Source organism: Molossus molossus, unplaced genomic scaffold, assembly GCF_014108415.1.
Source record: "Molossus molossus isolate mMolMol1 unplaced genomic scaffold, mMolMol1.p scaffold_m16_p_2, whole genome shotgun sequence".
Classification (NCBI taxonomy): domain Eukaryota; kingdom Metazoa; phylum Chordata; class Mammalia; order Chiroptera; family Molossidae; genus Molossus; species Molossus molossus.
In genome coordinates this window covers 46047651-46071444 of record NW_023425355.1, presented here as the reverse complement: position 1 = coordinate 46071444, position 23794 = coordinate 46047651, and the positions used below count along the sequence as shown (strand labels likewise).

The following is a 23794-nucleotide window of genomic DNA, read 5'->3' as shown; positions in this document are numbered from 1 at the left end:
TGTCAGCAGGGTGTTGAAGTTTCCTGCTTTGAAAGTATTGCTGTCAATTTTTCCTTTAAAGTGCTCCAGAAAAATTTTAATATATGTTTGTGCTCCTATATTGGGTGCATATATGTTTACCAAGGTTATATCTATCTGTTGGATAGATCTTTTCAATATTATGTAGTGGCCTTTTTGCCTCTAGTCATGGCCTTCATTTTGAAATCTACTTTATCACATATGATTATTGCTACCTGAGCTTTTATTTTCTTTTTGTTTGATTGGAATAATTTTTATCCCTTCACTTTCAATCTATGTGAATCTCTTGTAAACAGCATATATTTGAGTCATGCTTTCTTATCCAGTCAGCTACTCTGTGTCTTTTTATCGAAGCATTCAACCCATTTACATTTAAGGTGATTATTTATTATATGTACTTATTTATTGCTGTTTTTGTTTAGTGCGGTTATATTTTTCTTTCTGTTTTTTTTTGTTGTTGTTGTTGTTTTGTTTTTTTTTTGTTTTTTTTACTAATCAGAGCAGTCCTTTTAATATTTCTTGCAGTGCTGAATCGGTGCTTATATATTCCCTTAGCCTTTTTGTGTGTGTGGGGGGGGGGGGTGTTGGAATCTCTTTATATGACCTTCTATTTTAATGGTGGCCTTGCTGGATAGAGTAGTCTTGAGTTCAGATCCTTGTTTTTCATGACCTTGATTACTTCATGCCATTCCCTTCTGGCCTCTAGTGTTTCTGATGAGAAGTCAGTTGATAGCCTTATGGGGTTTTTAGGAGGTAGCCTGTTGCTTAGTTAACTCTTGCTGCCTATAGTTTTCTCTTTTTGTCTTTAATTTTTTTGCATTTTAATCACTATGTCTTGGTGTGGGCCTGTTCGGGTTCTTGTTACTTGGGGTTCTTTTTGCTTCTTAAACTTGAATGCCTTCTTCCTTCACAAAGTTAGGAATGTTTTCTGTCACTATTTCTTCAAATATATTCTCTAACCTTTGCTCATTTTATTCTTCTTTTGGCACTCTTATAATGCAAATATTATTACATTTACAGTTCTCTTAAGCTATCTTCCTGTTTTATAATTGTTTTTTTACTTTTGTTTTTCTGATTGGTTGATTTTTTTTCTACCCTGTCTTTTCATTCACTGATCCAGTCTTCAGCTCCCTCACTCTGCTGGTTAGTCCTTCCAATGTGTTCTTTATATCTGCTATGTCATTCTTCATTTTTACTTGGTGGTTTTTCAATGTTTTTCTATCTATACTCATAGTGTTGATATCCTTAGTCATGGTGTTGAGCTTCCTCAAAATCATGGCTCTTAGCTGTACCTCTGACAACTTGCTTAACTGCATTTCATTGATCTCATTTTTGGTAGAGTTTTGTTTTTTTCATTTGGTTCTGTTTATTTGTTTCACCATTTTAGCTATCTCAGTTGGTTTGGGGGCCTGCCAAATTTTTCCTGTGGGTGTTGGTGTTCTACTGTTTGTGGCTCCCTCTATTGATTTGGATGAGTGTTGGAGGGCTCACATTAAAATCCACTGTCAAGTCTTACTTTTTGGTAGATTTGAAAACCCAGAAAAGGTTCAGTTATTCTCTAGTTTTTTGCCTGGAGGCTATTAGTATCAGTTACTTGGGGCCTTTGAATGTAGTCCTTTGGTGTCCTGCATAGGGGTATTTCCAGAAGGTGGAACAGATGCTAGTTGTTAGTGAGCCTCAATTTGCCTTTCTTTTGCTCACCTGGAGGGTGCTAAATCTCCAAGGGAAGGGCTGCTCTTTCTTCCCACAGCTCCACGAATGAGCAAGATGGCCATTGTTGTTTGTGGCTGCGACACAGCAAAAACTCTGAGCGCCCTCCAAATTTTGGGTGTCCCCACAGAATTACAGTCTAGTCTTCCCTCCCTCTGCTGGAGCCCAGTGTGAGTGGCTGTAGCCAATGCAGTGTTTTATCCTGGTCCTCTGTGCTGTGGAGTGGGCTTGGGATTTTAACCTTGAGGGCACTGCTCACAGCTAAGGCCACTTCTGTTTGTGGGCTACCAGCATGCCACCCTCTCAAGCCTCCACAGATCCTAACAGTGTCCCTGGTTATATGGTCCTTTCCTGCTGCTTTTGTGTTGCTTTTTTTTTCAATGATTTATTTTTATTTTAATTGTAATTCTTGTTTGGTCCTGGGAGATTGGCTGTTTAGCTTCCATTCACTCTGCTGCCATTTTTTCTCCTCCTGCACATTTATTTTTTCAAATCAAAAAATGTCCACAGAGAGCTCACAACCATGACCCATGGCACCAGCATGCTCCTGCCTCATTCTTTATTTCTTCTTGGTGGTTTTTCATTTCCAATTGGTTGATTTTCAATGTTTCCATATCATTAATCATGGTGTTGATGTCCTTACTCATGCTGTTGAGCTTCCTCAAGATTATGGCTCTGAACTCTACCTCGGATAACTTGCTTAACTGCTTTTCATTTATCTCATCTTTGGTAGAGTTCTCTTGTTCTTTCATTTGGGATTTGTTTCTTTGTTTCATCATGGTGGCTATCTCATTGGGTTTTGGAGCCTGCCAGATTTTTCCTGTGGGTATTGGTGTTCTGCTCTTTATGGCTCCCTTTACTGTGTTTGGATGAGCATGGGAGGACCCACGTTAAATACCACTGTCAAGTCTTACTTTCCTGGGTAGATGTGCAAGCCAAGGAAATGTTGTTATCTTCTAGCTTTTTCCCTGGAGGTTATTAGCCTCAGTTACTTAAAGAGTCTTGGGTTCTCAGTTGAATAAAAAACTCCCTCAGGTGTTCAGCGTTAGAAGTTTTCCTGAGGGTTTTGCAGATACTGGTTGTTATTCAGCCTCCATATGCATCCTTTTCGCCCAGCTGGGTGGAGCTGAATGTCTGAGGGAGGGGCTGCTGCATCTCCCCAGAGCTCCGGGTAGGAGCAAGATGGCCATCGTCCTATGTGGTCGCAACTTGGCAAAAACTCTGAGTTCCCTCCAAATCCCGAGTGTCCCCACACAGTTCCAATCCAGTCTTCCCTCCCTCTACCGGAGCCCAAGGTGAGTGGCTGTAGCTAATTTAGTGCTCTGTCCAGGCCCTTTGTGCTGTGGAGTTGGCTTGGGATTTTAACCCTGACGGTGCTGCTCACAGCTAAAACTGCTGCTGTCCGTGGTTTCCCAGACCCCTCTCTCACTTCTGTAGACCTACCAGGCCCAATTCAATGTCCCTGGTTATATCATTCTCTCCAGCTGGTTTACTGTTGCTTTTTCCCAAGATTTGCCTTTATTTAATTTTAATTCCAGTTTGGTCCTAGGAGATTGTCTGTGTAGCTTCCATTCACTCTGCCACCATTTTGGAATCCACAAAATATTTTTTTCCAGTTGTTTTAATAATGCATTTTAGTTTCAGTATGTAGATCCTTGACATCCTTTGTTAAGTTCATTTGTAGGTATTTTATTATTTTTGTTGCAATCGCAAATATAATTTTTTTATTTTCATTTCTTCTGCTGAAATTTTTCTATTAGTATATAGGAATGCAATAGATTTTTGTACATTGATTTTTCACTTTACTGTAACTTTATTGTATTTGTTTATTGTTTCTAATACTTTTTTGTACAGTCTTTAGGATTTTCTAGATAAAGAACCATATCATCTGAAAAAAGTCACAATTTTACTTCTTCAGTCCCAATTTGAATGCTTCTTATTTCTTACCCTTGCCTTATTGCTCTGGCTAGGACTTCCAATAATATATTGAATAAGAGTGGTGAGAGTGGACATCCTTGTCTTGTTCCTGATTTTAGTGAAAAATCTTTCAATGTTTCACTATTGAGTATGATATTAGCTAAGGGTTTTTCATGCATGGCCTTTATTATGTTGAGGTACTTTTCTTCTATACCTATTTTATTAAGTGTTTTAATCATAAATGCATGTTGTATCTTATCAAATGCTTTATTTCCTTTCATTGATATAATCATATAATTTCTATCCTTATTTTGTTAATGTGGTGTATTGCACTGATAATTTTGTGTATGTTGAACCATTCTCGTGCTCCTAGAATAAATCCACTTGATTGTGATGTGTTGATTTTTTTAAATGCATTGTTGTACTTGATTTGCTAGTACTTTGTTTAGGACTTTTGTATTTGTATTAATCAGAGATATGGTTCTGTAGTTTTCTTTTCGTATGTTATCCCTACCAAGTTTTAATATCAGGGTTATGTTTGCCTCATAAAATGTGTTATGAAGTATTGCCCTCTTCTTCAAATTTTTGGAAGAGTTTGAGAAGGACAGGCATAAAATCTTTGACTGTTTGGTAAAATTTACTTGTGAAGCCATGTGGTCCTGGACTTTTACTTTTTGAGAGGAAACCAACACATGTTTGTTTAGGCTGAATAAGAAAGAAGGCACAGATAAACAATATTCAAAAATAAAAGAGCATACAATCACTGAGCAACCACAAGGACTAAGGAGCCCCCTTTCTGAGCTCCCTGGCTTCCTGAGGCTCCACCCTGAGCTTCTCCCCCTGGAGCCCTCCACAGGCCATTCCACTGAGAAAAAGAACTTGTATCATTGTACAGTATGTCCACTATCCAGAACCTTCACTCTTTTGACCACTTTGCTTATGCAAGTAAGTGTGATGATCTGCCTCCTGCTGGCACTGAGGATTATATATATTCATATAAGATTTCATCTGTGAAAGAGCAGGAAGACTTTTACTGCTGTCCATGGGATCGCTGATGATTATGATAAAAATAAACTAGTGAAGGCATTTAAAGATAAATTTGCCTGTAATGGTAAATTGAGCATCCAAAATATGGGGAAGTAATTCTGCTACAGGATGACTGGCATAAGAACATAATGCCAGTCCCTCACAGAGATTGGACTGACTAAGGACACCAGCTGAAGGTTCATGTGTTTTAAGTGCTTTTGGCTCATTGAAGCTTAAGTGGGGATTTCCTTGCAATGAGTAGAATTCCCCTTCTTTCTCTTGTCACAAGTTTAAAAACCTCACAGTTTGTATAATATAACCATTAGGGGTCTGCTTTTAACTTCAACTAGTGTAACCCCGTCATGCAATAAACTGAAGAGCCATGCTGTCTAGTCTTGAAGTCCCTCATCTAAACAGAGGTTAAGCAGTAGGTTCCTGACAGTGTCCAGCCTGAAACAAAGAAATAGGGTTATGTTTCAGCCAATCCCAGAGCCCCAAGATCACAGAGGGCTATGTCTGGCCAGAAGCTCCTCTGCAGAGTTCTCTGCCCTCAGAGAATGTCAACACCTGAACAGCATTAGGTGAATCTAAAACAGGATGGGGTAAGTCAACAACAGCATCTGTGCCACTAGAGGGAGCCTTCAGTAATCAAAGACCTCCAACCTGGCTAGGCAGGTGAAGCTTAGAGCAGCACATTCCCACCAGTGAGGTGATAAGGACATCTGACTTGCCACCAACCTGTTTTTCACCAGACATATCGTACCTAATTGATGTCCAAACACCAGAATGTGAGTCCAACCTTCTATCATAGTTAAACTTTTGATGAGGGAATAAATTTCAAACTGATATGTCAGTAATGTAGCTAACTGTGGAGCTTGCAACCTATTAGCAACAGGTGCCCAAGGCCATGAGATGTAACAAACTGATTTGGGGTATTTTGTCCCTTCAGTTTTTATGTTATGTTGTAAACGCAAACCCTTATTTAAATAAAACTTGTTTTTAGAAACAATAAAAGGAGCATACCTATATATATAGTGATGATGAATTTTTTAACCTCCCAATATAATTCTAAGAAAATCTTGTGCCAATAGATTTAAATATTTAAATAATCTAGTTCAGCTGGTGTGGCTCAGTGGATCGAGTGTTGTTCCATGGACAGAGAGGTCCAGGTTCAATTCCTGGTCAAGGCATATGCCTGGATTGTGGGCTCAAACCCCAGTAGTGGGCATGCAGGAGGCAGCTGGTAGATGTTTCTCTCTCATATAGATGTTTTTATCTCTCTCTCCCTCCCTCTGTCTCTCTCTAAAACATTAATAAAAATATTCAAATAAAAATAAATAAATATTTAAATAATCTGAACAGTTTCCTGTATCAAAACTTAATAAAAGGAAATAAAAAACTCAGATCCAAAATCATTAAAAACATCAAATCATTAATTTAAAATATTTTCCCATAAAAAGCACCAGACTCAAATGCTTCTAGAGGATTTCTACCAAGTTTACTTTTGTTTGTTTGTTTGTTTGTTTTTTGGCATGATGTCAAGGTTGGTTTTGTATTAAAAAGATTATTAATTTACAGATTCAGGGATTAAAAGAGGACATTCATATAATCATGTCAATCAATGCTGAAAAGAATAGCATTTAAAAACCATTCATGATTAATGACTTAGTTTAATACCTTAAACAGAAAGGTTTCCTTACATACTGATAGAGAGATTCAATCAAGAACTTACAACAAATTTCTCAATTAATGGTGAAAGTATAAAAGCATACCTTCTAAAATCAGGAACAAGAGAAAAATGCTTGTGTCCATTGTGTCTCAAACAGCGATGTTGAAACTAAGCTAGTTAATAACCCTACAATGTCCTCCTAGACTTCAATTGAAAAAAAGAATTGCACTTCCTTACTTTAAATCAAAAGATAGAAATAACTAAGTTTAGTGAGGAAGGAATGTCAAAAGCTGAGACAGGTCAAAAGCTATGCCTCTTCTGCCAAAGAGTTAGCCAACTTGTGGATGTAACGCAGAAGTTCTTAAAGAAAAATAAAGTGCTACTCCAGCTCGGTCCATGTGGCTCCGTGGATTGAGTGTCATTCCATGGACTGAGAGGTCCTGGTTTGATTCACAGTCAGAGCACATGCCCAGGTTGTGGGCTCAATCTCTGGTAAGGGGCATGCAGGATGCAGCCAATCAATGTTTCTCTCTCTCAAAAAAAAATCAATGAAAACATATTTAAAAAAACAGTCTTTAAAAAAAAGTTCTACTCCATTGAACATACAAATGATAAGAAAGAGAAACAGACTTATTACTAATTTGAAGAAAGTTTTATATATATATATATATTTCTCCATATATATATATTTCTCCATATATATATCCACATATATATTTCTCCATATATATATATATTTCTTCATATATGTATTTCTCCATATATATATTATATATATAATATATATATAATATATATATATATATATATATATATATATATATAGAGAGAGAGAGAGAGAGAGAGAGAGACATTTTAATGGTCTGGATAGAAGATCAAACAAGCTACAATATTCCCTTAAACTAAAGCCAAGTTGAGATCAAGGACCTAATTCTATTCAATTCTTTGAATGTTGGGACAGGTAAGATAGTAGTTGTAAAAGAGAAGTTTGAAGTTAGTAGATGTTGGTTCATGAGGTTTAAGGAGAGATGCCATCTACAAACCATAAAAGTACAAGGTAAGGTAGCAGCAAGTGCTGATGTAGAAGCTGCATCAATTTATCCAGATCTAGCCAAGATAATTAATAATGGTGGCTACACAAAAATAACAGATTATCAGTGTATAAGAAACAGCCTTATATTGGGAAAAGATGCCATCTAGGACATTCATGGCTAGAGAGGAAATGCCAAAGCCTGACTTAAAAACTAAAGGATAGGCCGACTCTCTAGTTAAGGGCTAATGCAGCTAGTGATTTTAAAATGAAGTCAATGCTTATTTACCATTCCGAAAATCCTGGGACTCTTAAGAATGATGCTAACTCTACACTGTTTGTGCTCTATAAATGAAACAACAAAGCCTAGATGAGAGTATATCTGTTTACAACACAGTTTATTGAGTATTTTAAGCCCACTGTTGAGACAAACTGCTCAGAAAACAAAATTTCTTTTAAAATATCACTGTACATTGACAATGCATCTAGTCACCCAAAAGCGCTGATGGAGATGTACAATGAGATTAATATTGTTTTCATGCCTGCTAACACCACATCAATTCCTCAACCTTTGTATCAAGAAGTAATTTTGAATTTCAAGTTTTAGTATTTAAAAAATGTATTTCATAATATTATAGCTGCCATAGGTAGTGATTTCTCTGATGGATCAGGGCAAAGTCAATTGATAACCTTATGAAAAGAATTCACCTTTCTAGATGGCATTAAAAATATTCACAATTCATGGGAAGAGGTAAAAACATCAAGAGTGACAGGAGTTTGGAAGAAGTTGATTCCAATACTCATAAATGACTTTAGGGTTCCAGACTTCAGTGGATGAAGTAACTTCAGATGTGGTGGAAATATCAAGAGAACTAAAATTAGAAGTGGAGCCTGAAGCTGCAATTGAATTGCAGTACTCTCATGATAGAATCGTAATGGATGAAGAGTTGCCTCTTATGAATGAGCAAAGCGTTTTTTTGTTTTGTTTTGTTTTGTTTATTTTTATTTTTTTGAGCTGGAATCTAGTCTTGGTGAAGATGATGTTAAGGTTATTGAAATAATAGCAAAGGATTTAGAAAATTACATTAACTTAGTTGAAAAAAACAATAGCAGGGTTTGAGAAGACTGTCTCTGATTTTGAAAAGTTTACCATGGGTAGAATGCTATCAAACAGCAATGCATGCTATAGAGAAACTGTTTATTACATGAAGTGTCAATCTATGTGAAAAACTTTATTGTTTTCTTATTTTAAGAAATTGCCACAGGAACCTCAGCCTTCAGTACCTAGCCTTAATCCAAGCAAGAACCTTTATCAGCAAAAATATTATAAATTGCTGAAGGTTAAGATGATGGTTAGCATTTATTTTTAACAGTAAAGTATTTTTAAATTAAGGTAAGTAAATTGTTTTCTAGATAAAATGATATTGCACACTTATTAGACTACAATATAGTATAAAGATAACTTTTATATGCACTTGGAAACCAAAAAAATGTGTGTGACTTGCTTTATTGCAGTATTTCGTTTATAGCTTTAGTCTGGAATCAAACCTGCAATATCACTGTGGTATGCCTTTAATTTCACTACTAAAATTTTTTTCAGTGACTTACTATTTCCTGGAAAAAAATATATTTTTATCATGACCACAAAGTCTTTTATATTCTGCTCCCTACCTATCTCTCCAGCATAATATCTCACTCTCTTCATCACTCTATAGTTTATCCATAATAGTTTAATAATTGCACTGTCTCCCAACCAATGCCAGGATCTTAACACCCGCTATTTGTCTTGCCTCTTAATTTTTTAAATCCTTACCTGAGGATATTTTTCCATTGATTTTTAGATAGAATGGAAGGAAGGGAGGGCGAGAGAGAGAAACATGGATGTGAGAGAGACACATCAATTGCTTGCCTCCCGCACGACCCCGACAGGGGCCGTGGATTGAACATGCAACCCAGGTATGTACCCGTGTCTGTGAATTGAACCCACAACTCTGGTTCTCAGGCTGATGCTCTAACCACTGACCCCAACTGGCTAGGGTTTCAGCCAGTTAATTTCAATTCATGTTTCATATCTTAGTTCAAGTATTACTGACTTAAAAAAAGTTATCCCTGGCCTCTCTATTATAGACTTTCACCTCACTGTAAATCTCTCCTTCATAGAACTTAGCACAACTGCAAATTTACATTTTATTTGTGTACATATGTTATTTATGTCTTTATACTGTAAAGGAGGACATGTGTTTTTTTCATTTATTCCTACATCACAAGGGCTTAGAACAGTGCCTGATATGATATAATTCTCAAAGAGAATTTGAGGAAGAAAAAAAGGAAATATAAAGGATTAAAAATAAAAGGAGGAAGGAAAGAAAGGAAAAGAGGAAGGGAGAGTGAGAACTACGCCTGAAACCCAAGTCTCTCTGATATCAAAGTCCCTACTATATGGTGTCCTATGATGTAAGTAAATTTTAAAAAGATTTTATATACCCGTTTTTTAACTCATTGAAGTATTATGCTAGGCTGTTATTAGGCTATAAGGGATGCATGTGTATATGTGTGTGTATATGACTGTGTATGTATCACATAGAAAAAATTTTTAATGGTAATCTCAGGGGGATGGGATTACAAGTGTTTCACGTAATGTTATTTGAGTTTTTTGATATTCTCTAATTAATATATATTATCTTTGAAGTATTAAAAACAATTATTCTTTTTTAAAATGTATCTTTATTATTGAAAGTATTACAGATGTCCCTTCTCCCCCCCCACACACACTTTAATTCCCTCTTCCCGGCTCGTGCACGCCCTGCGTTTGCCACATTGTTGTCCTTGTCCATTGGTTATATAGATATGCATTTAATTCTTTGGTTTATCTCTTCTTGTCCCCCCTACCGCCTTACCTCTGAGGTTTGTAAATCTGTTACCTACTTCCATGTCTCTTGATCTATTTTGATCATCAGCTTATTTTGTTCGTTGTATTCTACAAATAAGTGAGATCATATAATACTTGTCTTTCTCTGACTGGCTTACTTGGCTTAGCATAATACTCTCTATGTCCCTCCATGTCATCTCAAAGAACAAGAGATTTTTCTTTCTTACAACTGCATAGTATTCCATTGTGTATATGTACCACAGCTTTTTATTCACTCACCTACTGATGGACACTTGGGCTATTTTCAGATCTTAACTATTGTAAACAGCAGAAAAAAAAAAAAAAACCACTTATTCTCAAAAGAAATATATATCCTGACAAACTCTGATTCACTCTACAGAACTAGAAAATTGCTTCCCCCTAAGTTGCTTTGATGTTGTCCTAGTGTCTTGATACTAGGAGGCCAGGGATTGCAGGAAAAGGGTCTTTTTTTGTCTTCATTCACTTTCCCCCTCAGTTTCTGAAATGATTCTCCAGAATTTCTCCTCATAGAAAATATGAATCAAGTGAGGCTCAGAGAAGTCAAATCATTTGCATGAAGTCAAAGAATTTTGAGGATCCGAAAAATGGCGGCGGAGTGAATGGAGCTACACAGACCATATCCCAGGACCAAACTGGATTTACAATAAAAATAAAGGCAAATCGTCAGGAAGGGGCAACCGAAAGACACCTTGGAGGACCACATAACCAGAGACACCGACACAATCCTGGTAGGCTTGCGAACACGTGAGAGGGGGCCGGGAGCCCACGGTCGGCAGCAGCCTGGGGAGGGACCAGGGGACACGGTGGGAAGTTACACCTACCACCTCGGCTGCGACCCGGCATGAGTCCTGTGAACTCTGCTGCCTGCTAAGCCCTCGGATGGTGTTGCACTGACTAGCATGGACAGGCTGCGACCAGGGGACTCAGCGGGATGCTTCTGCCGCTTCAGCTGAAACCCCGGCTGAGGCGTGCGAACTCTGTATGCTAAGCCCTCGGCTGGTGCTGCACGTACTCGCTGGGACCAGGGGAATCTGCTAGAAGCTGCAGCCACCTCAGCAGTGTCCCGCTACCATGGCTTAGTCTGGGGGATTCTGCTGAGTGCAAAGCCCTTGGCTGCTGACACAGACATGGCCGCCCTTGGCTGGAAGCAGCGCCCTCAGGTTAAAAGCCCAAGGCCAGGCAGCTCCTCGACACAGAGTCTAGACAGAGGCTAAATTGGCAGCAGGCACCCAACTTGGGCTCCAGCAGAGGGAAGGCAGACTGGACTGGAACTGTGTGGACACTCAAGTTTTGGAGGGTGCTAAGAGCTTTTGCTGAGTGCAGCCACACAGGACTGTGGTGATTTTACTCCTTCCCAGGGCCCTGGGGAGAGGCGGGGGCCCCTCCCTCAGAGATTCAACCCCACCTGGTGGCCAAGGAAATGCTAACTGAAGACCATTAACAACCAGCAGCTGCCCCACCCTAAGGAAATCCTCTTACACTGAGCACCTGAGGGAGTTTTTCAGGCAACTCAGAAACCAAGTGTCATCAGGTGACCTCTACTAATAGCCTCCAGGCAAAAAAAGCTAGAGGATAACTACCATTCCCTGGGCTAGCAACACTAACCAGAAAAGCTAAGACTTGATGGTGGTGTTTAAAGTGGGTCCTCACTGGCTCATCCAAACCCAGGAGAGGGAGCCACAAACAGCAGAACACCAACAACCACAAAGAAAATTTGGCAGACTCCAAAGTGCACTGTGATAGCCAAAATGGAAAAAAAACAGAAACAATAGCCAAATAAAAGAACAAGAGACCTCTACAGAAGATGAGATAAATGAGGTGCAGTTAAGCAAGTTAACAGAACTAGAATTTAGAGCCATAATGTTGAGGAAGCTCAACAGAATGTGCAAGGATATGAGCACCATGAGTAAAGACATAGAAATATTGAAAATCAACCAGTTGGAAATTAAAAAACAACAAGAAGAAATGAAGAATGACATATCAGAAATGAAAAACACCTTGGAAGATCTAAAAAGCAGAGTACGGGAAGCTGAGGACCAGATCAGTGAATTAGAAGCCAGGGTAGAAAAAATCAACCAATCAGAAAACCAAAAGGAAAAAACGATTAAAAAAGAGGAAGACAGCTTAGGAAAACTGTAGGACAACTGGAAACGTGATAATATTCACATCCTAGGAGTCCCTGAAGAAGAAGAAAATAAGCAAGGTTCAGAGAACATATTCAAAGAAATAGTAACAGAAAACTTCCCTAATTTGGTGAAGGAAGGAGGCATTCAAGTTCAAGAAGCAAGAGAGCCCCAAGTAAGAAGAACCCTAACAGGCCCACACCAAGACACATAGTAATCAAACTGCCAAAAATTTAAGACAAAGAGAGATTCCTAAAAGCAGCAAGAGAGAAGAAACAGGTTACCTACAAAGGAAACCCCATAAGGCTCTCAGCTGACTTCTCACAAGAAACACTACAGGCCAGAAGGGAATGGCATGAAGTAATCAAGGTCATGAAAAACAAGGATCTGAATCCAAGACTACAGTACCCAGCAAGGCTATCATTCAAAATAGAAGGTCAAATAAAGAGCTTCCAGACAAAAAAAGGCTAAGGGAATACATTAGCACCAAACCAGCACTGCAAGGAATGTTAAAAGAACTGCTGTAATTACCAGGAGAAATGGAAAGAAAAATAGAAATACACTGAACAAAAATGGCAATAAATAAGTACATATCAATAATCACATTAAATGTAAATAGATTGAATGCTCCCATAAAAAGACAGAGAGTAGCTAATTGGATAAGAAAGCATGACTCATCTATATGTTGTTTACAAGAGACCCACCTCACAACAAAAGACTTACATAGATTGAAAGTGAAGGGATGGAAAACAATCTTCCAAGCAAACAGAAAAGAAAAAAAAAAAAACCGGGGTAGCAATACTCATATCTGATAAAATAGATTTACATAATATTGAAAGGATCTATCCAACAGGAAGATATAACCTTGATAAACATATATGCACCCAATATAGGAGCACCAAAATATATTAAAAATCTTCTGGAGGACTTCTAAGGAGAAAGTGACAGCAATACAATCATAGCAGGGGACTTCAACACCCCGTTGACAGCACTGGATAGATCCACTAGGCAAAAAATTAGCAAGGAAACAGAGACTCTAAATGAAGTCCTAGACCAAATGGATTTAATAGATATCTACAGAGAATTACATCCCAAAACTACAGAATACACATTCTTCTCAAGTGCACATGGGACATTCTCAAAATAGACCACATGATAGGACACAAAGTAAATCTCTACAAGTTCAAGAAGATTGAAATCATATCAAGCATCTTCTCAGATCACAATGGCATCAAACTAGAAATCAATTGCAACAAGAACATGCAAAGTCATTTCAACACGTGGAGGCTAAATAGCATGTTATTAAACAATGAATGTGTCACTGAGGAGATCAAGGAAGAAATTAAAAACTTCCTGGAAACCAATGAAAATGAAGACACAACAAAACACAATCTATGGGATGCAGCGAAAGCAGTTCTGAGAAGGAAGTTCATATCACTACAGGCCTACCTCAAAAAACAAGAAAAATTTCTAATTGACTGTCTAACCTCACAACTTAAAGAATTACAAAGCAAACAAAAAGAAAACCCCAGAGCAAGTAGAAGGAAGGAAATAGTAAAGATCAGAGCAGAAATAAATGACATAGAGACCAAAAAAACCATTCAAAGGATCAATGAAACAAAGAGCTGGTTTTTCGAAAAGATAAACAAGATTGTTGGACCCTTGGCTAGACTCACCAAGAAACAAAGAGATAGAACCCAAATACACAAAATCAGAAATGAAAGAGGAGAAGTAGCAACCAACACCATGGAAATACAAAAGATCATTAACCACTACTATGAACAACTATATGGCAACAAATTCAACAATCTAAGCGAAATGGAAAAATTTCTAGAAACACACAGTCTCCCAAAACTATTCCCGGAAGAGATAGAAAACTTGAACAGACCAATAAGAACTAAGGAAATTGAAGAGGTAATCAAGACTCTCCCAGCAAACAAAAGCCCAGGCCAGGATGGCTTCTCGGGGGAGTTTTACCAAACATTCAAAGAACTAACACCCATTCTCCTCAAACTATTTCAAAAAATTCAAGAAGAAGGAAGACTTCCAAACATGTTCTATGAGGCCAGCATAATTCTAATCCCAAAACTAGAAAAAGACACTACGAAGAAAGAAAACTACAAGCCAATATGCCTGATGAACATAGATGCCAAAATCCTGAACAAAATATTAGCAAATCTGATCCAGAAATACATCAAAAAAATTATTCACCATGACCAAGTGGGATTCATTCCAGGGATGCAAAGCTGGTACAATATTCACAAATCAATAAATGTGAAACACCACATAAATAAATTGAAGAATAAAAACCACATGATCATATCAATAGATGCTGAAAAAGCATTCGACAAAATCCAGCATCTATTTCTGATAAAAACGCTCAGCAGTGTGGGAATAGAGGGATCATATCTCGACATAATAAAGGCCATATATGAAAGACCTACAGCCAATATCATACTCAATGGACAGAAACTAAAAACATTTCCATTAAGAACAGGAACAAGACAGGGATGTCCACTTTTGCCACTTTTATTTAACATTGTACTGGAAGTCTTAGCCACAGCAATCAGACATGAAGAAAAAATAAAAGGGATCCAAATTGGAAAGGAGGAAGTGAAACTGTCATTATTTGCAGATGACATGCTATTATACATAGAAAACCCTAAAGACTCCATCAAAAATCTACTAAACTTAATAAATGAATTTGGCAAAGTAGCAGGATACAAAATTAACGTCAAGAAATTGACGGCATTCTTGTACACCAATGATAAACTCACAGAAAGAGAAACTGAAAAAACAATCCCATTTACCATCGCACCAAAAAAATTACGATACCTAGGAATAAACTTAAGCAAAGAAGTAAAGGACCTATTTGCAGAAAACTACAGGTCGTTGAAAAAAGAAATAGAGGAAGATATAAAATAGTGGAAGCACATACCCTGTTCATGGATTGGAAGAATTAACATCATTAAAATGTCCATACTACCCAAAGCTATCTATAGATTCAATGCAATCCCCATCAAAATGCCAATGACATATTTCGTAGAACTAGAACAAATACTTCAAAAGTTCTTATGGAACCAAAAAAGACCCTGAATAGCCACAGCAATCTTGAAAAAAAAAAAAAAAGAACAAAGTAGGAGGGATCACAATACCAGATATCAGGTTATACTACAAAGTGACTGTAACCAAAACAGCCTGGTACTGGCACAAGAACAGGCATATAGACCAGTGGAACAGAACTGAAAACCCAGAAATGGACCCAAGGCAATATGCTCAATTAATATTTGACAAAGGTGGCAAGAGCATACAGTGGAGTAAAGACAGCCTCTTTAATAAATGGTGTTGGGAAAATTGGACAGCTACATGCAAAAAAAATGAAACTAGACCATCAACTTACACCATACACAAAAATAAACTCAAAATGGATAAAAGACTTAAATGTGACCCGTGAATCCATAAAAATTCTAGAAGAAAATGTAGGCAACAAAATTTCGGACATCATATGGAGCAGAATTTTCACTGATACATCACCTAAGGCAACAGAAACAAAGGAAAAAATGAACACATGGGACTACATCAAACTAAAAAGCTTCTGCACAGTAAAAGAAACAATCATCAAAATGGAAAGGCAACCCACTGTATGGGAGAACATCATTGCCAATGATGTATCAGATAAGGGTTTAATTTCCAATATATATATAGTGCTCATACAACTCAACAAAAGGAAGACAAAGAACCCAATTAAAAAATGGGCAGAGGAGCTGAATAGACACCTCTCCAAACATGACATAAAAATGGCCAAAAGACATATGAAGAAATGCTCAGCATCACTAATCATCAGAGAGATGCAAATTAAAACAACAATGAGGTATCACCTCACACCTGTCAGAATGGCCGCCATCAACAAATCATCAAACAACAAGTGTTGGCGAGGGTGTGGAGAAAAAGGGACTCTAATACACTGCTGTTGGGAATGCAGACTGGTGCAGCCGCTATGGAAAACAATATGGTGTTACCTCAAAAAATTAAAAATTGAACTTCCATTTGACCCAGTGATCCCACTGCTAGGAATATACCCTAAGAAGCCTGAAACATCAATCAGGAAGAATACATGGACCCCCATGTTCATAGCAGTACTATTTACAATAGCTAAGATCTAGAAACATCCCAAGTGTCCATCAGTAGACGAATGGATAAAAAAGCTGTGGTACGTATACACAATGGAGTACTATGCAGCGGTAAGAAAGAAAGATCTCTTATCCTTTGAGACAACATGGAGGGACCTGGAAAGTATTATCCTAAGTGAAAGAAGCCAAACAGAAAAAGACAAATACCACATGATCTCACTTATATACGGAATATAATGAACATAACATTCTGAGGAATACAGTAGACCCAGAAACATGGAAGTAGGGCACAGACTGAATCCCTCAGAAGAGGGGGTGTGGGCGTGTGGCGGTGGGAAGAGATAAACCACAGAACTTATATGCATGTATGCATGACCAATGTACATGGACAACTAAGCCGGGGACGGGGCGGAGGTGGGGTGCGGTGGGGGGTGCCAGTGGGGTAAAAAAGGTAAAATATCTGTAACAAAAAAATAAATAAAAAATTTATAAAGAAATAAAAATAATAAAAAAATAATAATAATAATAAATAAAAAAATAAGAAAGAGACCCACAGTAACATCAGGGCCCATTAATCTGAGATCCAGAATAAATGGTCAACAGGAAGCAAAATAAGCCAATCAGAGAAAGACAAATACCACATGATCTTACTTATTTGTGAAATATAATAAACAAAATAAGCTGATGAATAAAATAGACCCAGAGACATAGAAAGAAGTATGGTTTAGACTGACAGAACTCAGAGGGTAAGGGATGAGATAAACCAAAGAACTTATATGCATGTAAGCGTAACCAATGGACACAGACAACAAGGCTGGGGGGGAGCAGAATGGGGAAGAGGGTGTCTGTGGGGGAAAAGGAGAAACATTTGTAACAAAAATAATTAATAAACATTGGGTGAAAAAATAAAAAAAAAATTATATATAAAAAAAAAAAAACTGGAAACTTACCTACACAGATTTCATTGTCCCCTTACTCAATGTTTTCTTCTGCTGCTTCCTGGATCAAGGATCATAGAGGTCATATTACTAATGAAGAAAGGATTGGTAAAGAAGAGATTGAAAACAATTTCTAGCATTGTTTACAGTTCATTTTTATATATCATTAAATATTCTTCTGCATCACTTGCATAAAAATTGCAAAAATTGACCCAGCTTGTGTGGCTCAGTGGTTGAGCATCGACCCATGCACCAAGAAATCGTGGGCTTAAACCCCAGTGAGGGGCATGCAGGAGGTGGCTAATTGATGTTCTCTCTCATTGATGTTTCTCTATCTCGCACCCTCTCCCTTCTTCTCTCTCTAAAAATCAATGAAGAACATTTTTTTTTTAATGCAAAAATAGTACCAAGAATCTTCATACACTCTTCACCTAGATTACATCTTTCACAACCATGGCATATTTATCAAAACTAAGAAATAACATCGATGTAATACTATTAACTAAATTATAGACTTTATTCAAATTTCACCACTTTTTCCACTAATGTCATTTTTTTTTTATATCAGGATCCAACTCAGGATACCACATTCCATGTAGTCATCATATCTCCTTAGCCTCCTACAATCTCTGACAATTACTTGGTCTTTTTGTTCATGACCTTAATATTTTGAAGAGTACTGGTTAAGTATTATGGGCATGAAAGCCCTCAGGTTAGGTTTATATGATGTTTTCTTATGATTAGATTAAGTTTATGAATTTATTTTTAAAGAATACCATAGAGCTGTTGTACTCTTTTCAGTGCATATCAGGAGGTACTTAATGTTAACCTTGATCACTTGGTTAAGGTGATGTCTGCCAGGTATGTCAGCTATAAATTAACTAATTTTAATTTTAATCAACATATGTTTTTAAGGAGATAGTTTGTCCTTAAACTTTTGCCTACTAATATGAAGTTGCACCAGTAAATTTTGCCTCTGTGTGTGTGTGTGTGTGTGTGCACGTGTGTGTGTGTATGCATGTAGTTCCATGATATTTTGTCACATATATAGATAGGCATAACCACCATCACAATCAGGATACAGACATTTCATTTATTAATATCACTATGGATCTGTAAATAATTTTTGGATATAATACTATTATGTATTGCTTAAATTGTCAAACTCTGGTTATTGGACACTCTTGGGTTGACTACCATGTCTTTTTAACATAGCACCTCCATTTTTTTAAAGAGCACCCTCTAACTTCCTAGCACTGAGATCATCTTGTTTTTCCCTAATCTAACTCTAGAATCAACCATTTCTACAAGAATCCCTGGTTCCTTTTTTCTGGAGAGTGGTATTTAGAAACCATGATCTTCATGCTCAGTATACTTATTGTTACCGGATATCTCTCTTTCTAGGCCCTCTCAGTGGATATAGCTAAGAGTCATGTACAATATATTTTCTTATTTGCTAATCCCTAGTATACACATTAAAGAGTTTCAGAATTGCTGACCCATCAACTTATAAGAAAAAAATTGAACAATTTTAAAAATGCAAATGATTCCGTGAGGTATAAAAGAACTAACCTGATTTACTCTAAGGTGTCAGTAACTAATTAGAGGTTATATTGGGAGGAATAATGGATAGCAGTAGAAACTGAAATGAAAGGATTTTGTTTGAAGAAAACCCATGGAAAGGAATATAGGAAAGGGTATAGAAGGGTACAGAAAGGCAGAAAACAAATTATGTCTCCTTCTTGCTTTACTAAGGTATAAATTCGATTGTGTCTCACTCATAGCCTGGCAATTCTGAAACCCCCATCTCTGTGATAACCCAGATTACAGTGAACTGGCAACAAATACCTGTTTTTTGGGAAAAGCATATGGTACTGAGCAGTAAACATTAAGCTATATATCTACCTGAGGTACTTTGGCAACTTTGATTTGCATCCAGCAGCGATGCCTTGGCATTTGCTAAAGTATTGCTGTATATCTATCCAGTGGCAGTGCAATAACAAAGAGGAAGAATCATAAGCACTAAAAAAATACATGCATACTTGTTTCTATTACTCAAAAAAGATATATTGGTAAAACACCTTGTATAGTACCTGGCACATAGTAGGGGTTTAACATTTGTTGAGGTATTATAAGTATAATCTGACATAAAATATAGACCTACAGGGAAATAAAAGTTAGCTCAAAATATATTTGTTTGTTGAGCAGGGACATGAAATGACATTCCCTAGTTCTTCCCCCTGCTTCTCACTTCTCATTTTTTTATTATTCTACACAAAAATATCTGCAGATATATTTTTTTCTAAATTATTTTGTTTTACCCTCATAAATTTAGATTTACAGTTTCAGTGTTTAAATTGTCATTTTTCCTATCTTACACTTATTTTATTCCCTAAAAGTTGGGGAATACTTTGGAAGATAGAAGCTTATCTATTGCCTGAACTCCGGATGAATTTCAACTAACTATAGGTCAGATCAGGTACCCTTCCTGGGGCCTCTTAAACATTATCAACCACAGCTTTATCTAATCCTGGTTTTATCTCCAGTCTTTGGGTAGAAATTTATTGTCTAATTGGCTTAGCTTATTATCATATATTTAAACACTGACTATAGACTACAGTGGGTATATTTATCTAACATTTCAGATTGGTTTGACCGCAAAAGGCCTTGAAGTTTCTCTTAGCCACCAGGCATAAGATTTAAGTTTCAGAAATTATTCCTGTAACTGCCCTTGTTTACAGAGTATTTCTAAAGCCATCACCCACACAATACAGCTTTTTTCTTTCAGAGATATTTTCCTTTTTACAAAGCGAAGGGAAGAGAAAGGAAGCTACCAAATGTACATCATTTCATAAATAAAAAAGTTCTTCAGGCATGTTTTTTGTTTTGTTTTGTTTTGGTTTGGTTTGGTTTTTGTATAGAATCTTTGAAGTTTCTGCTATTTGTATTTTTACCTGGAATGGATAAAGGCCTACTTAAAATTTTCCTGTATAGTTAATTTTCTTATCAGTGCCAAGCTTTGGCTTGGATAAGCCTTAAAATCTGACAAATTGCCCCATTGAAAGTGTTTTCAAACTTTACATCTGCTCAAGTTTTTATCTATAAGAAAAGGAAGATCTTTCACCACTGAATAAATATTAAAGCAGCAGTAGGAGGAAAAATAAAAATGCTTTCAGATTTGATGCCATGAATTCTGATTATTCAATATACCACTTATATTGATTTATTTCATTTTTAAAAGAAGTATATTAAAACCTGTCCTGAATGACTGAGAACAGTGGTCCTTCAAGTGTGGTTCCTGGACCAACAACATCAGTTGCGTGTGTAAATTTGTAGAAATGTAAATTCTTAGGCCTCACCACACACCTTCTAAATCAGAAACCCTGGGAGTGGGACCTAGCAAGGTGTGGTTTAGCAAAGTCTCATGGAAATTTTGAGGCAGACTAAAGTTTGAAAATTATTGCTTAAAAAAAAGTACTGTGGAGATAAGGCAATATATCTAACAGTAATGATGCTGATGATAAAAATAATAATATACTTATAATTAGTGACTATGGGCCAGGTACCATGCTAAGTAGATTAGGTCATTTAATCATCACAGCAGCCAGATGTATCATTATTATTATTATTATTAATACTATCCCACATTACAGATGAAGACATTTAAAGATGACATAATTTGTCCAAGTTCAGATAGCTAGTAAGTGGAAATCTGGGTTCCAAAACCATATGTGCCCTTTAAGTTCATTCTTCTAAACAACCATTAGGTTGGTCTGTGTAACTCCTAAATATATTTAGTCCTTATTCCAAATTGGCATCTGTCGGTCATGGCTTGGCAGTGTCAAAGCATTTAACTGCGATATGGATTCTCTATAATACAGGAGTTGCGTTTCTCAAAAGTTGTATAGAAACCAGTACTTTTATTTTATTTTATTTTATTATTTTTATTTTTTTTTTGGACACAAAATTTTCTTTAATTGTTTTTTGGGTGAGGGGACACCACACTTCTACTCAATTAAGAGGGACATTTTTATCAGTACAGAGGTCTTTTATTTTTTTTACACTTATCATGCCATGAATTCATAGGAAATGGGTTTCCACAGCTCAGGCTCTTTTCCATTGGTTCTCACAAGGTGTGCTTCTCTGGGAGGAGTAGTCTGATGCTTCAATTGAACCCAGGTACCTATTTCTTTGGCTTCCTTTTTTTCTGATCATTTTCCTTCACATATTTCAGGAAGCTGTCTCAGCTCTTAGAGTATTTAATATGCTTAATTCATACATTAATTTTCTTTCCAAGAATCTTTCCTTTAATTTTCTTGTTCACAATGCCCAGAGAATGCTCGGTGACATAGTAGACTTTTCTAGTGCTTCCATGGTAATTTTTGTGGAGCATTCCTGTTAGAATAATACCCATTCCTTTGATGTATACAATGTCACCATTCTTGTAGATCTGCATGCATGTGGCCAAAGGAACAACTTCATGTTTTCTAAAAGGCCTAGAGAACATATAGTGGGTGCCTCTCTTTCCCTTTGTGTCAGTCATTTTGGCAAATTACTGGAAGGCAGTGGTTCTAGCTGAAAAGAAAAAAAAGCTAAACCAGTACTTTTAAATTAAGTATTATCTTCTGTTGACTTCATTATAACTTTCCTATTTGTTATATTTTCTATTCTTCAGTTAATTGTGGTTCCTAACACTTGTGCTTTAAATTTTTCTATCCATCAGCTTTTCTGTCAAACATTTAATAATCTGTAAATAAATGCAGAGATGTAGAATGGAGTTCAAAAAGCTTTCTGTAGTTCCTTAGTCAAGTGAAGAAGACTTTTGAAATGCAAATAATGATCTCATGTCAAATACCTGTTGTTCTTAAAGCTGGGCTTGATGTTATAATATTTTTTTGACTAATTATAAAAGGTTGAAAAACGATATTCTGGAGCAAATTAATTTTTCTCATCCTGGCACATCAGAATGATGGGAAAGCCTCTCAGAAATGCACTTTCCACTCATCCTTTAACAGTTTACAACATTTAACCATTCTGGAAATGAGAAGTGTGAGAAAAACTGCTTCTCTCTTTCAAAGGTTTAGTCTCTTGTGACTGAGTGAGAGCTCGAATTTCAGAGAGCTAGGAACCAGATAAATATCCTAAATACTTTGAGAAAAATAAGGTACTTTCTTTTTCTCCTTCTCCTTCTTCCTTTGTCTGCCTTAATCTTATCAATACTCTAAATGCCAATGCTGCTGTAAGACATAAACTTACAGCATAAAGGAGTCCTTTTCTCAGGGAAGGTCATACAGGCAACAGAGCAAGCAAGTAAGGGCAGCACAGCTCTTAAGAGGCTCCATTCATAAAGCAGGGGTAACATGAATGAAGCATTATTTTTTGGAGGAAGTTCTTTAATGGCTAACCTCAGGAGAATGAGTGTAAATTTGCATAATGCTTCATTTCTTTAGAGCAAGTCAAGGGTTGGTAACTACTACATGAGGCCAGACAACATCACTGAAAAGATTAATGGGACCCAGATATCATTATTTCCAAATAGAGAAAAGTCATGCCAAGGTAACTGCAAGGTTGATAAGAGGAAAAGATGTCTGCTCATTATAATAGGTGATCTGTTTCTCCATTTGACAGAGTAAAAGGAAACCAATTACATACCACTAAATAGTAAGCTGTTCAGTAAGGCTACTTCATGTTAAATAGCATAAATGGATTAGGCATGGTATGGATTAGGCTTGTAAAATCTTGCTGGTTTACATTGGTTGGCAAGGACCATGTTATGAAAACCCATTAGCCAATGAAAAATTATGTGTCTTTCTTTTTATCACAGAATAAAAAAGAAGAAAAAAAAAGTTCTGATTTTTCTTCAGGGTCTTGGCTTCATTTCTATGTGGAGTAGTGCATTGATAAATTGGTTGAGTTAGTTCCTTAATGCAGCATCAAAGTAGCCCCAAAGACATAGGTGAGGTATCAATGAACGGTTAATCTCTAGTAGGAATCAAATCATACAAAGATGTAAATGGCTTTCTATAGAAAGAGTATTTTCTGATTATTGACTCTTCCTGCTGTGTACCTATGTCCTGGCTTAGAAATAAAATGATAGCTAATGATATCAGCTCCCTACCAATGATAAAATTCAAGATTTGCCAAGGAGAAGAGAATAAAACAAGTGGATAAAAATATAAAAAGGTAGTATTTCTAATGGAAAGAACATGTTGACTAACTATATTAACTATATCAATTAACTATATTATAAAGGAACAGAAAAAGACCCTTTCTTGTCCACTACAAGCCATCCTAAAACAATTTATATGACTTTAGATTTCTC

The 23794-nt window shown here is 36.7% G+C and overlaps 1 pseudogene; it reads left to right on the top strand.

Moving 5' to 3' along the window:
- The first annotated feature begins 4541 nt into the window (after window positions 1-4541).
- On the top strand, window positions 4542-4883 carry LOC118636406 (annotated as a pseudogene).
- The last annotated feature ends 18911 nt before the right edge of the window (window positions 4884-23794 follow it).